Source organism: Mesoplodon bidens, assembly GCF_964165515.1.
Source record: "Mesoplodon bidens genome assembly, chromosome: 7".
Lineage (NCBI taxonomy): Eukaryota > Metazoa > Chordata > Mammalia > Artiodactyla > Ziphiidae > Mesoplodon > Mesoplodon bidens.
In genome coordinates, this window is record NC_138164.1 from 26,941,147 (window position 1) to 26,955,647 (window position 14,501).

The window sequence follows — 14,501 nt, forward strand, 5'->3', positions numbered from 1 at the left end:
GTGTCCATTTTAACTTCTTTTTCATTTCTAATTTCATTGATTTGAGTCCTCTCCTCCACACCTTTTTTTTTTTTTTTTTTGAGGAGTCTGGCTAAAGGTTTATCAATTTTGTTTTTCTTTTCAAAGAACCAACTTTTCATTTCATTAATCTTTTCTGTTGTTTTCTTACTTTCTATTTCATTTATTTCAGCTCTGATCCTCATTATTTTTTTCCTTCTACTAACTTTGGGTTTTTTTTGTTCTTCTTTCTCTAGTTCCTTTAGCTGTGAGTTTAGGTTGTTTACTTGTGATTTTTCTTCTTTCCTAAGGTAAGATTTTATTGCTATAAACTTTTGTCTTAGTACTTCTTTTGCTGTGTCCCATAGGTTTGGATCATCAGGCTTTCTTTCTCATTTGATTTCCTCTTTAATTACTTCAGTGATCCATTTGTTGTTTAGTAGCATATTGTTTAGCCTCCATATGTTTGTGTTTTTTTACAATTTTTATTTTCTTGTAGTTGATTTCCAATCTCACAGAGTTTTGGTCAGAAAAATTGCTTGATATGATTTCAATTTTCTTAAATTTACCGAGTCTAGCTTTGTGGCCCAGCATATGATTAATCCTGCAGAATGTTCCATGTGCACTTAAGAATGCATATTCTGCTGCTTTTGGATGGAATGCTCTATAACTATCAATTAAGTCCATTTGGTCTAATGTGTCATTTAAGACCTGTGTTTCTTTATTGATTTTCTGTCTTGAATATCTGTCTGTTGATGAAAGTGGGGTGTTAGAGTCCTCCACTGTTATTGTGTTACTGTTGATTTCCCCTTTTATGTCTGTTAGCATTTGCCTCATATATTGAAGTGCTCTTACTTCAGGTGCATATTCACAATTGTTACATCTTCTTCCTGGAATGATCCCTTGATCATTATGTAGTGTTTTTTCTTTGTGTCTTATAACAGTGTTTATTTTAAAGTCTATTTTGTCAGATATGAGTATTGCTAGTCCTGCTTTCTTTGATTTCCATTTGCGTGGAGTAAGTTTTCCATCCCTTCACTTTCAGTCTGTATCTGAAGTGGGTGTCTTGTGACTACTTATATACAGGTATTGTTTTTGTATGCTTTCAGCCAGTCTGGGTCTTTTGTTTGAGCATTTAATTCATTTGCATTTATGATAATTATCAATATGTATGTTCTTATTGCCATTTTGTTAATCATTTTGGATTTGCTTTGTAGTTTTTTTGTTTTGTTTTGTTTTGTTTTGTTTTTTCTTCTCTTCCTCTTCTGTTCTCTTATCTTGTGATTTGGTGACCAACTTGTGTATGAATTTCTTTTTGTTTGTTTGTTTTTAATTTGTTTTATTTTATTTTTTGGATGTGCCAGAAAGTTTGCAGGATCTTAGTTCCCTGACCAGTGATTGTACCCGGACCCATGGCAGAGAGAGCACCGAGTCTTAATCACTGGACCACCAGGGAATTCCCGTGTTTGGATTTCTTTTCTTCTTATTTTTTTAATGCGTGTATCTATTGTAGATTTTGAGTTTGCTGTTAGCGTGAGGTTTTAATATATTAGTCTATATATAAATAAGATTGTTTTAAGTTGCTGGTCTTTTATACTCAAATCCATTTCCAATATCCTGCTTTTATGCTCTCTTCTTCTCATAGTTCTTAGTTTTGATACCAATTTTTGTGCAGATGATTTACAGCATGTTTGCCTTTACTAGTGAGCTTTTCCATTTCTTATTTCTAGTTGTGGCTTTTTTTTTTTCTACCTAGAGAAGTACCTTTAGCATTTGTTGCAAAGTTGGTCTGGTGGTGCTGAATTCTCTTAGCTTTTGATTGATCGTACAGCTTTTGATTTCTCTCTAAAATCTGAATGAGAGCCCTGCTGGGTAGAGTATTCTAAGTTGTAGGTTTTTCCCTTTCATCACTTTAAATATATCATTCCACTCCCTTTTGGCCTGCAGAATTTCTTCTGAGAAATCAGCTGAAAACCTTATGGGAATTCCCTTGAATGTTGTTTGTTGCTTTTCTCTTGTTGCTTTTAATATAGTTTTCTTTGTCATTAACTTTTGTCAATTTGATTACTATCTGTCTCCATAGAATAGAATAGAATAGAATAGAATAGAATAGAATAGAATATGATTGTTGCTGCATTTAATGTTGTCCCTGAGGTCTCTGATACTGTCCTCATTTCTTTTCATTCTTTTCTTTTATTCTGATCCACATCAGTGATTTCCAACATTCTGTCTTCCAGCTCACTTATCCATTCTTCTGCCTCATTTATTCTGCTATTGATTCATTCTAGTGCATTTTTCATTTCAGTTATTGTATTGTTCATCTCTGTTTGTTCTTCTAGGTCCTTGTTAAACATTTTTGGTATATCTCAATCTGTGTCTCCATTCTTTTTCTGAGATCTTGGATCATCTTTACTATCATTACTCTGAATTCTTTTTCAGGTAGATTGTATATCTCCACTTCACTTTGTTGTTCTTCTGGGGTTTTATCTTGTTCCTTCATCTGAGACATATTCCTCTCCTGTCTCATTTTTTTCTAATTTTCTATGATTGCATTTTCTGTTCGCAGGCTGCAGTGTTATAGTTCTTATTGCTTCTGTTGTCTTCCCCCCATGGATGAGGCTGTCTAAGAGGCTTGTGCAGGCTTCCTAGTGGGAACAACTGGTTCCTGCCCACTGGTGGGTGGAGGTGTGTCTTTTTCCTTTGGGCAGAGTCATGTTGGGGCATGTATTTATCAGGCAGCTGGTTTTCAGGAAGACTTTAAGAAGCCTGCCTGCTGTGTTCCCTCCCTGTTCATTGTTTGTCCTGAGGCATCCCAGCCCTGGAGCCTACAGGCTGTTGGGTGGGGCCAGGTTTTAGTGAGAAAATGGCAGCCTTCAAGGGAGCTCAAGCCAATGAGTGTTCCCCACAACTACCTTAACCTGTGCCTTTGTCTCCACTGTGAAACACACCCATCCCCTGCCTCCACGGGAGACCCTCCAATACTGGCAGGTAAGTCTGGCCCAGTCTTTTGAGGTCACCACTTTTTCCCCTTGGTCCTGGTATGCTTGTGACCCTATGTGCATCCTCTGAGAGTGGAGTTTCTGTTTTCCCCAGTCCTGTGGAATTTCTGTGATCAAACACTGCTGGCCTTCAAAACCAGGTTCTCTGGGGCTCCTCCTCCCCTTGCCCAACACTGAGGTTGGGGTGCCTGATGTGGGGCTCAGAACTTTCACTCCTATGGAAGAACTTCTGTGGTATAATTATTTTCCAGTTTGTGGGTTGTCCACCTGGCATGTATGGGATTTGATTTTATGGCGATTGTGTCCCTCTAACCGTCTTATTGTGGCTTCTTTGTCTTTGGATGTAGCGTATCTTTTTTGGTAGGTTCCAGCATTTTTTTTGTCAATGGTTGTTCAGCAGTTAGTTGCAATTTTGGTGTTTCCATAAGATGAGGTGAGCTCATGTCCTTCTACTCTGCCTTCTTCAATCTTTAATTCTTGAAGCATTTATTTTACTTGGCATCCAGGATACCAATCTCTGTTCTCCTCCTACATTATTGACAATATTATTGTAGTCAGTATTGACAGTATTGACAGTATGTATTGACAATATTATTGTACTCTTCCTGATTTATCCAGACCTCTAAATCAGGAGTGCACAAAGCATTTCTATGTTTTCCTTCTATGCTTTCACTTTCTTGTTGATCTAATACAGATTTGTCTTTAACTAGTGTCTTTAGACTGATGATGCCCACATTTATACACCAACAATCCCTATGGTAGATTAAATTATTATTCCCATCATATGTAGATGAGAGTTAAATATCTCTCCTCCAAAGATGTCATATTTAACCATGTGACTTAATTTGGTCAATAAAGTGAGAATGGAAATTATGTTGTTCACCTGTAGGAGAAGATTTATGAGCCAAGGTATGATTCATCATGTTGCCTTTTCTTTCTGCTGTGGACTGGCAAAGTGTTAACACATCTATTTTGTCGGACCAGGTCTCAGAATCAAGGTAACTTGGAGCAAATCCCCAACAACCCCAAGGCAACCATGGAGCATGAGTGGAAAAAAAATGTTTCCTGTAGGCCACCAACATTCGGGAGTCATTTGTTACTGCTGCATAATGAAGTACTTTGACTGATACAAACCCGTCTTTTTCCTCAGATCTCATATACTTACTCTTTATTGAACTCCTGCATGTTTGTATTTAACATGTCCCAAATAAACTGATCATTTCCTTCCAAATATTTTCCTCCTAAAGTTGTCTTTATCTCACCAAATTGCAATTTTATCCCTTCTGCTGATCAGACGTTGACTTCTCTCTTATCTCACAGTCCCTAATCAAGCCATTGACAGGTCCTGCAAACTTCAAAATTAGCTGTAGTTATATCTATAAATATATGACTGCTTTTAACCATTTCCCCTCTAAAACATTTAAACATCATCTTTCATTTGAACCAACTGCTATAACCTCCTAAACAGTCTCTTTGTCTCTACTTTGGCTTTTTATATTCTATTATTTCTACTGCAGCCTGAGTGATTATATTTTTTTTGCTCAAATGTCTCCACTGGCTTTCCATTTCACTCAGATAAAGAAATATTTTTACCATCGCCTAGAGCACCCTTATAATCTACTACCTGAATTTACCTCCTCCCATTCTCTTCCTTCCTCACTTTAGTTCAGTCACATGAGCCTCCCTGTGGTTCTTCAAACATACTAAACACAGTCTTTCCTCAAGGCCTTTACATTGCTGTTCCTTATGTCTTGGATCTTTTCCCCGATACCCTGAAGGTTAAGTCTCTTACTGTCCTCATATCTTTTTCTGAAATATCACTGAATTCATGAGGCCATCCTTAATGATTGTATATAAATCTCAACTCTGACTCTCCCAAGCTGTTCCTCAACTCTTCCAAATATATTTATCATAATTTTTCTCCAAGGTACATAACACCATATGACATATTACACATGCAGTAGTTTATTGCCCCCCCACACAAAAATATAAGCTGTATTACAGCCAAGATTTTATCAGTTTTCTTCACAGCTGTATCTTTTGTACCCAGATCAGAGTCTGTCATATAGTATGTGCTCAATAATATAAAGAGAGCTAAAAGGCCCTGGCTCTCCCTTTACCTTTGTGACCTTGGACAAGTTAATGACCTCTGTGTCTTAGAATTTTTTTAATATCTGAGACCAATTTGAACCTATCTCATATGGTTTATGTAAGGATTTTAAAAGAGAAAATATAGACATAGCACTTAGAGCAAAGTCTAGCACATAGTAAGTAATCATCAACATTAGCAAAAAAAAAATGTGATGTATAACTTATTATACAAACTGGGAGTATATTCTATACCAGAAACACATGGTTTCAAATCCTTACTCTGTTATTGAAAGCTGGGTTGACAAGTATAAATCTCACCCTCTATGCCTCATTGTTCTCATCTATAAGTTGATGATAACAGAATTTATAAAATTAGGGATAATGTATATGTAATGTCCAGACTGTGTCTTAATTATAGTAGCCATACATATAGTTACCATTACAATGGAAACAATTTATTGAGTGATTGCTCTGTACCAGGAAATGAGTACTTGGACAATCCTATAATGTAGCTATTGTTATTTTCTCACTTTTCCAAATAAAGAAATTAAGTTGTTGAGAGTTTTGGGAACTTTATCAGAACTTATAGCTAATAAGTGGAAGGGCTGGAACTTGAACTCATTTTTTGTTCTTGAACTCTAGCCTACCCTTCTCTATTTATATATTGACTTACTAATTAATAAACATAAGTGTTAATCCTCAAAGAATTTAATACCTCTCTGGTAGGCAAGTGGTTCACATATAAATATGGTAGAATAGACACTGATACAGGATGTAAGTAAGAACTGGAACCAATATTAAAAGCTTCTTGTGACACATTTGAAATTATTACACCCTGAATATTATTAACAGTGGGAATTCAGATCAAAGAGGGAGAAATGAAGGAAGTTTTCAAGAGGAAAAATAACTTTACCTGTGTGTTGATATAAGTAAGACTGAGGAGGACTCTATTCTGATTGGCAAATAATATCTCATTTTATTATTTCTGAATCTTCCACCTCCCTCTGTAGAAGGATGGTCCTCTGAGGCTTCTTTAGCTCCTTGAGAAGCATAGCTGTACTTTAGGTTTGGTCCTGTTATACGTCTGTTCCAGAAAAGAGGCCAAGAATGTTCTTCTGGGCAGATTTGTAATAATAAATATGAAAAGAGAAGCAGTTTGTCTTACTTCTTAAGCTTATAAAAAGTCTAATAACTTATTTAAAAAATGTAGTTTTCATAAACAAGGAAAGAAAGGAAATAATAATTAGGAAAATAACAATTATCTCACTTAATCCTCAGAAAGCTATTTAAGGTAAATGATACTGTTGCTATTTTATACATGAAAGAACTGATGTTTAGAGAAACAAATAAGTTGTTCAAAGTCATGTAGCTTTGACAAGTACTGAGTGTCACAGGAGTGTAAGCCTCTGAGCAAGCACTCTTTTCCTCTCTTAGACTCTTCATTATACTAAATACACCTTAATGAGATTGAGGAGGGGGAATGAAAAGTAGAGCAAACATTTCCAAGTTTTAACTCTTAAAGTTTATCTGCCATATTAACTCATCTCTTTAAAACCTATATTAACTTTAAACTCTGAAGCTCTATTAGAAAAGAAAAAAAGATTCATAACATATTTCAACACTGGAAAATTTACAATGAAAAGTTTCAGAAACTTAAAAAGTATTTGAGAGCAGTGAGATCTATATCTGTACCTATATCCATATCAATATTCATACCTATGTCTGTATCTACAACAGTGTCTATCAATTCATCAATGAATCTATTGACCAATCTCTATCAGATAAGAGGATTCTTCCAATATATCACTATGCTTTTTTTTTCCGATGTTGAAATAAATGACTATGTGCTTACCAACATAGCTTTAAAAACTAGAAACTATGATCCATATCTGGTGCATGCAGTTTTCCTAGAGCATAGAATTATTTTTACTGTGTAGACTAAATGTAAAATAAGGCTCAATGAAAGGCAGAAGAAAACCAGAGATGAACATTCAGCTATTGGCAAGTATTGTTGCTCTCTTTCCTGATAAAACCTGCAAAATGTTTTGTAAGGAGGTTGCTTGGGCTCTTTGGGTAGAGGATTTCTCCAGAGTGTTGAAAAAGAGATAATGAAGGAAAGGAAATGCCAAACTAGAACCAAAGAAAAGAGTGAAAAGACTCTCTCATGCAGGTGAAACTAGCTCTGTACAATGTACCTGCAAGTTAATATAGTGATGCTCCATGTTCACACTTTTGCCCTCTTTTTCTGTAGGGTTGCAGAAAAAAAGTCTTCCCTAACTACACAGACATATCATGGCATCAGATTGGTCCAAAGACACTATTGTCAGATTTCTCTCAACAATCTGAGCCTGAATCATATTCTCACCGTCTGTTTGAATTTGTGTTCAAAAAGAGCAACTTGTTATTGCCTGCCAGAAGCAAGTCTGACCTGCCTGCCTCTGTTGTTTCCTAGTATGGTTAAGACACTCTGCTAAATGCTGTTTTCAGTCGGTCTGAATGTATGTTTCCTGTTTTAGCTGCAACTCTTACACTTGTGTCCCTAAATTTTTCCATTATGTGTTCAAATACTAAGTGCCTGCCCCAGTCTACACTATGTCACACATTCTTTTTAAAGATTCTTCTTGGAGACCTCATATTTGTTAGTCTTATGTAACAGGCTGATAATTTTTTCAGAGAAATAAATTGAATAAAATCCTGGCTTAGTGTAGTTTAAGGCAGGCCCAAAGGCTGGAGTAAATCATACTACATATATATATATGTGTGTATATATATATATATATATATATATATATATATATATATATATATATATATATATATATGTATATATTTAAATACATCTTTTTCTCTCTTTTTTCACAATATTGTATAGAATGTAGCGGCTTGATTATTTCATCTGGAGGCACAGCTCTTTTCAGGTCACAGTCCTACTCAGGCACCTCAGTGGCTCTACACTGCCTACTGAAAAGAGAAATACTATGTCGTGTAGTCGAAGGCATGCTAAGGACTTTAGACAACTCATTTATTCCTCATACACTTGCTACTCTATTTTACCAATGGGATGGATTTTACCTGAGCTTTAAGTAGATGGACCACAGGCTCAGCTTTCTTGTGCCCTTTGCAGCATCAATGTTATATTACTCTGTTCCTTCATGGACTCTCCCTTCTAGCCCAAACAATCCTCCATTGACTTTATATTTTTCATATAACTGAGCTTTGGCTTATATGGTTCATGCCCCCATCCCAAGCAATGTCTTTCTTCTTTTAGTGCACATTCAGATCCTGCAGTCTTAGCACCTCCGATTTTGTCCAGGTAGCTTTCTCTTATTCCTCTACTATTTACTATGGTCCTTCTCCAAGCATGTTATGATAACGTTTTCTTCTGAATGATCAAAATAACATATGTGAAATTCTTCAACACACTTTCTACCTGTGTATTTTATCATATGCATTTTACTTCTTTATATAATTCTCTAAGACCCTGTGAAAATGGAAGCTTCCATCATTTCTTATACCATGATTTTATTAAATGATTAATAGGTCAAAGGCTCTAATATCCAGTTTTTTTTTCAATGTGAATATTTAAAAGTCTAAATTTTACTCTAACTCCTATTTAAAATTAAATTTGTATCTTTCTTTTTTTGCTCTGAGCATTCATTTATATTGCTTAACTTGAATTTAGCTTATAAATGAGATGGAACCTCGGTGTTAAAGAAGATCAAAGGAAGAGGTGAAGATGAAGAACAACAACAACAAAGAAGGGATGAAGATAAAATAGTGTGTTTTGGGCTTCCCTGGTGGCGCAGTGGTTAAGTGTCCGCCTGCCGATGCAGGGGAGACGGGTTCGTGCCCCGGTCTGGGAAGATCCCACATGCTGCGGAGTGACTGGGCCTGTGAGCCATGGCTGCTGAGCCTGCGAGTCCGGAGCCTGTGCCCCGCAATGGGAGAGGCCACAATAGTGAGAGGCCCGCATACCGGAAAAAAAAAAAAAAAAAAAAAAAATAGTGTGTTTTGAGTATATAGTGACAGTACAGAAATTGTAGTCTCATTAGTTTATCTGCTTGGCTTATAAGAAAACTAGTAGTGCCATTTTAAAAATAATCAGAATTTCTTCAACCCCAAACAATCATAGGAAAAGTGAAAATAGTTGCTTAGACAAATACAATTGACTAGTCTAAGTAAATGTACGTGTATCTCATACAGAAGTATGAGATCAAAATTCGTATCAACTTTTTATAGATGAAGAAGCTGAGGTTGAGAGGTTTTTTACTTGCCTAGTGTCATATAGCATCTAGAAGACAAAGCCAAAATAACAAGACTTCTTTATCTTGAAATCCCATGCAACATAGCTTGGCTTCACAGAACCTAGTAGACCTGGATGGGGCAACCAAATCCTATATTGTTGAGTCTATCTGATTTGCATCAATCATCCTAATGCACTAACCCCTACTTCTTGCTTCCTTTCAGCATATCCTACAAGTATAGTGCTCCCAAGTTGCTTTGGACACCTTTGCAAGCACCACCACTCCAAATTCACACCAAGGCATTGAGAAAGGAATGTTCTCCTTCACAAGAAGTTTTGCATTTTGAAAGGCTAGATCCATGTTAGAATGAATATTATCATTCGTCAAATATTTTGTAGAACTAGGAGACTTCTTGGGAAATTTTAATCTAGAATGAGCATTTATGGTACAAAACAGAACTCTTAAGAGTATCCTTAGACATTCTTTCAGACAAATCAAAATAATGGTGTCGCTATTTAAAACACACTTGCTCAACTATGTATGAGTAGCCTGCCTTTGATTTTAGATATTTTGAAGCAAGAAAATTTGAAAAATTGGTGTCAATAAAAGCTTTCATACCTTTCATTGGACACAGTTTAAATATAACCTATATCCTCAGTGTAGTGAACTTGAATGTGATAGTTGCTTAAATTCCAGGATAAGAGATGTTCCTTCAGTTTGCTGGTAAAGTAAATTACTGCAGTCTTTAGTTTGTTCAGATTGTAAAGGGAACATGCAAATGTCTTATAAAGGATTAACTTATTTTTACTCAATTGTTCATACACGTAGGGTTTGGCGGCACAGTTCATGTAATGAAAAACAATAGTTCTTATTGTTGCCATCACTGTAATAATTAAATACTTTTTTCTGCATAAAAATGGAACACTTTGAAATTAGTGTGAAGACTAGGGTAAGATAAATCTCAGAGAAAATGTCAGTTTAGAAAAATGATGAGTTCTTTTATAAAATATCTAACACTTGAAGAATAGTTGACCATTAAATTATCACTTTAATTTGGTATTAATTGTGCTGTATGAAATTTTCTACTTCTGTCTGTTCTCACTAACCTGATTGATTGATTTACTGAATATGGATATTTGTTTTTATTTCCCATCTTCAGTATGATTTTTGTAGCTATTATATTTTAAATTATTGTTAGAAAAGGTAAAGCATAACCAGGAAATGTGCTGGGCTAATTCCTTGAATATCAACACATGAGACATGTTTCTTGACATGTATTTGTATGTTATACCAATATTTGAACATTTACTCTTTGAAAATCATGGTTATATTTAGTGAGGACCAAAATATTTCAAAAATAAATAATGTCCCAATGGCTTGTCAGATTAGTTTCTTATTTACTCCTAAATGTTTCATATTTCTATTTGCAAACATAAATGGTATCTCTCAATTCCAATTTCCATTTCTTCATTGTTCAGATATAGAAACACAGTTGAATGTTGTATATTGACTTCATATACTGTGACATTGCTAAAGGCATTTATTAGTTCTACTTGCTTTCTTGTATATATGTTAGGATTTCCTTCATAAACAATCATGGTATCTGTGATTAAAGATAATTTACTTCCTCCTCCCTAATCTGTAGGCCTTTTATTTCCTTTATTAGCCATTTTATTTATTTATTTCATTGACTAGGTCCTCTATTTCAAAGTAGAATAAAAATGGTGTGAGCAGACATAATGTTTTCTGTCTTGGGGGATAGCATTCAGCCTTTAACAATTAATTATGACATTACCTGTAAATTTTTCATACATGCCTTCGATTAAGTTGAGGGAGTTCCCATATATTTCTCATTTGCCAATAGATGTTTTTTCTTTTAATCATGAATGGGTATGAATTTTGCCAAATTATCTTTTACATCTATTGAAATAAATATTTTATTTTCCTTTTCAGTGCACTAATTTGGTGAATTACATTGCTCAGTTTTCAAATGTTAAGTCAACCATACATCCTGGGATTAACCACAGTTGGTAATTATCCTTATTTTTTGTATACATTGCTGTGTTCAATTTTCTAAAATTTTGTTGAGGATGTTTACATTTAAGCTAATGAGGGATTTTGGTGTCTAGATTTTTCCTTGTAATACCTTTGGATTTTGTATCAAGATATTTCTGACCACATAAAATAAGTTGAGAAGACTATCTTCTGAAGAATTTGTATAAAATTGATATGATTTCTTCCATAAGTGTTTGGCAGAATCCACGGTGAACTCATCTCAGCCTAGAATTTTCACTGGGGGAATAATTTTAAACTTAACCAATTTGTCTAATAGATAAAAGGTTATTAAAGTTATATATTTTTTCTTGTGTGAGCTTTGGAAATTTGTATCTTGCAAGTACATATTTGTGTATATGACCTTCACTGTCATCTTATTAACATACAATTGTTTATAATATTTTATATTAATACTTTGTTCCTTGTAAGAACTTTAGTAATTGTTGCTTCTCTAATTTGTAGCATTTCTCTTCACTGTCCTTGTCAGTATGATTAGAGTTTATAAATTTTCATACTCTTTGCAAAGAACCAGTTTATGATTTCACTGGTTTTCTCTATTGCTACTGCTTTTATTTCATTCTTTGAGTCTTTTAAAAATTGTACTTTTTTTCTTTCTGATTACTTTGTGTTTAAATTAATTTTTACTCCCTAGTTTCTTAAGGTAGAAGAAAAGATCATTAGTATGAGACCTTTCTTCTTTTCCAAAATACATATTTAAAATTATAATTTTTCCACTGATTAACTGCATCCCACAAATATTGATGTTGTATTTTGATTTTCATTTTATTAAGAATATTTTTAATTTTACTTATAATTTCTTCTTTAATTCATGGACTATCTTTAATCCATGTTGTGTTTATTAATTTTCAAATATTTGGGGATTATCCAGATTTTATCTTTTTTCTTTTTGTATAATATTACTTGACCAGAGAATACATTTTGTACAAGTTCTATCCATTTAAATTTATTAAGATTTGCCTTGTGGATCAGAATGTGGTCTATCTTGGTGAATATTCCACACTACTTGAAAGGAATGTATGTTTAATATGGTTTTTAGGGGGAGAGTTATCTAAATATAAACATGTACATGTTGGTTTATAGTATTGTTCAAGTTTTTTATATCCTTTCTGATTTTCTGTCTACTTGTGTAACAATTATTGAGAAAGAAGTGTTCAAATCTCCAGTGATATTTATAGATTTGACTAATACTCATCTTATTAAATTTTGCTTCATATATTTTGAAACTCTGTTTTTGGATCAATACACAGTGGGGGTTATGTTTCCTTGATAAATTGACTCCTTTATCTTTATGAATTTTCCCTATTTGTCGTTGATTATATCTCTTGTTCTGTGATCAACTTTTTCTAATATTACCGTAATCACTCCAGTTTTTTTTTTTTTTAAGTTTGCTTTCAAAGTATTAAGGGGACTCAGGGAAGGGTGTCCCCAAATATGCCAAAGTGGCACATTGATTATTTTAAATTAAGGTTACTTGAGAAACAGCCAGTGCAAAAAAAGGAGACTCTGACCCTCCTCTTGGTCCCCCTGAAAGCAGGAAATAAATTTCCCATGTGTAAGGTACCCTCCCTGCATCAAGAGGTAGAAAGACATCCTTATGACCAGAGACAGGGTATTCAGTGCGGAGAAGGCTGTGTAAACAAAGTCTGCCTAGTTTTTTTACTAATTACTACCCAAACATAAGTTTCTTGTCTTGTCAGTTCTTTACAGATTTGTTGCTTCTTTGTCTAAATGATATATAAACAGCTTGCTTTGGTCACTTGAGTTTTATATGTGTGAGACCTAGTGCAAATGAAATTAAATGTGTTCTTTTTCCTGTTAATCTGCCTTGTGTCAATTTAATTATTAGATCACCAAAAGAACCAAGAAGGGTAGAGGGAAATTTTCCTCTCCCTGACAATATTTTTTTAATCCTTTTACTTTTAATTTCTCTGTATCTTTATATTTAAAATAGATTTCTTATAGACAGCATATAGTAAGGTCTTGCTTTCTTATACAATCTGGCAATCTGTACATTTTAATTGGAATATTTAGACAATTTATACTTAACATAACTATAGATAGGCTGGGTTTTAAACTTACTGTCTTTAAATTTGTTTCTATTTGTCACCACCTGTTCCTTTTTATACATTCTTCCTATATTCTTATAAATTATGTATTTTTTTTTATTTCATACCATCTTCTAAATTGCCTTAAGAACTATACCTCTTTTTTTGTTAGCAGTTGCTTCAGGTTTTTACAGTAGTCATCTTTAACTTACCACAACCTATCTTCAAATATTATAACACTTTATATATAATACAAGTACCTTAGAGTGTATTTCAACTTCCCTCACCATTCTTTATGCTACGGTGATCATAAATTTTGCTCTGCTTATGTTAGAAACTGCAAAATATATTGCTATTATATTTGCATGATATACTCAATTACTTTTAAAGAGATTTTAAAATAATAATAATTTTAAAATATTTGCCCTTATATTTACCATTTCCAGCACTCCTCACTTCTTTGCACAAAGCCAAATTAACGTCTAGTATTATTTTTCTTTTGCCTGAAGAACTCTCTTCAACATTTTTTTAGTGCAAGTTTGTTGATGATGAATTCTCTCAAATTTGTTTATCAGAAATGCCTTTATTTTGCCTCCTTTTAGAAAGACAGTGAGATTATTTTAGTCTGTAGATAAATTTAGGAAAAACTGACATCTTTAAAGAACTCCTAGGGCTTCCCTGGTGGCGCATTTGTTGAGAGGTCGCCTGCAGATGCAGGGCACACGGGTTCATGCCCCAGTCCGGGAAGATCCCACATGCCATGGAGCAGCTGGGCCCGTGAGCCATGGCCACCGAGCCTGCATGTTCGGAGCTTGTGCTCCACAATGGGAGAGGCCACAACAGTGAGAGGCCCGTGTACCACAAAACAAATAAAAGCAAAAAACCAAAAAATAATCTCCTAGAAACTCAATATATGATTTATTTATTCTAATAGTACATTTTTGTAGATTTTAAAAATATATACTCCTCATTTTTCTTGTTTATTCTTATCTTTTTTATCTTTATGCTACTGGTGTGAATGCAAATATTTTTTTAAATTAGCTTTTAAT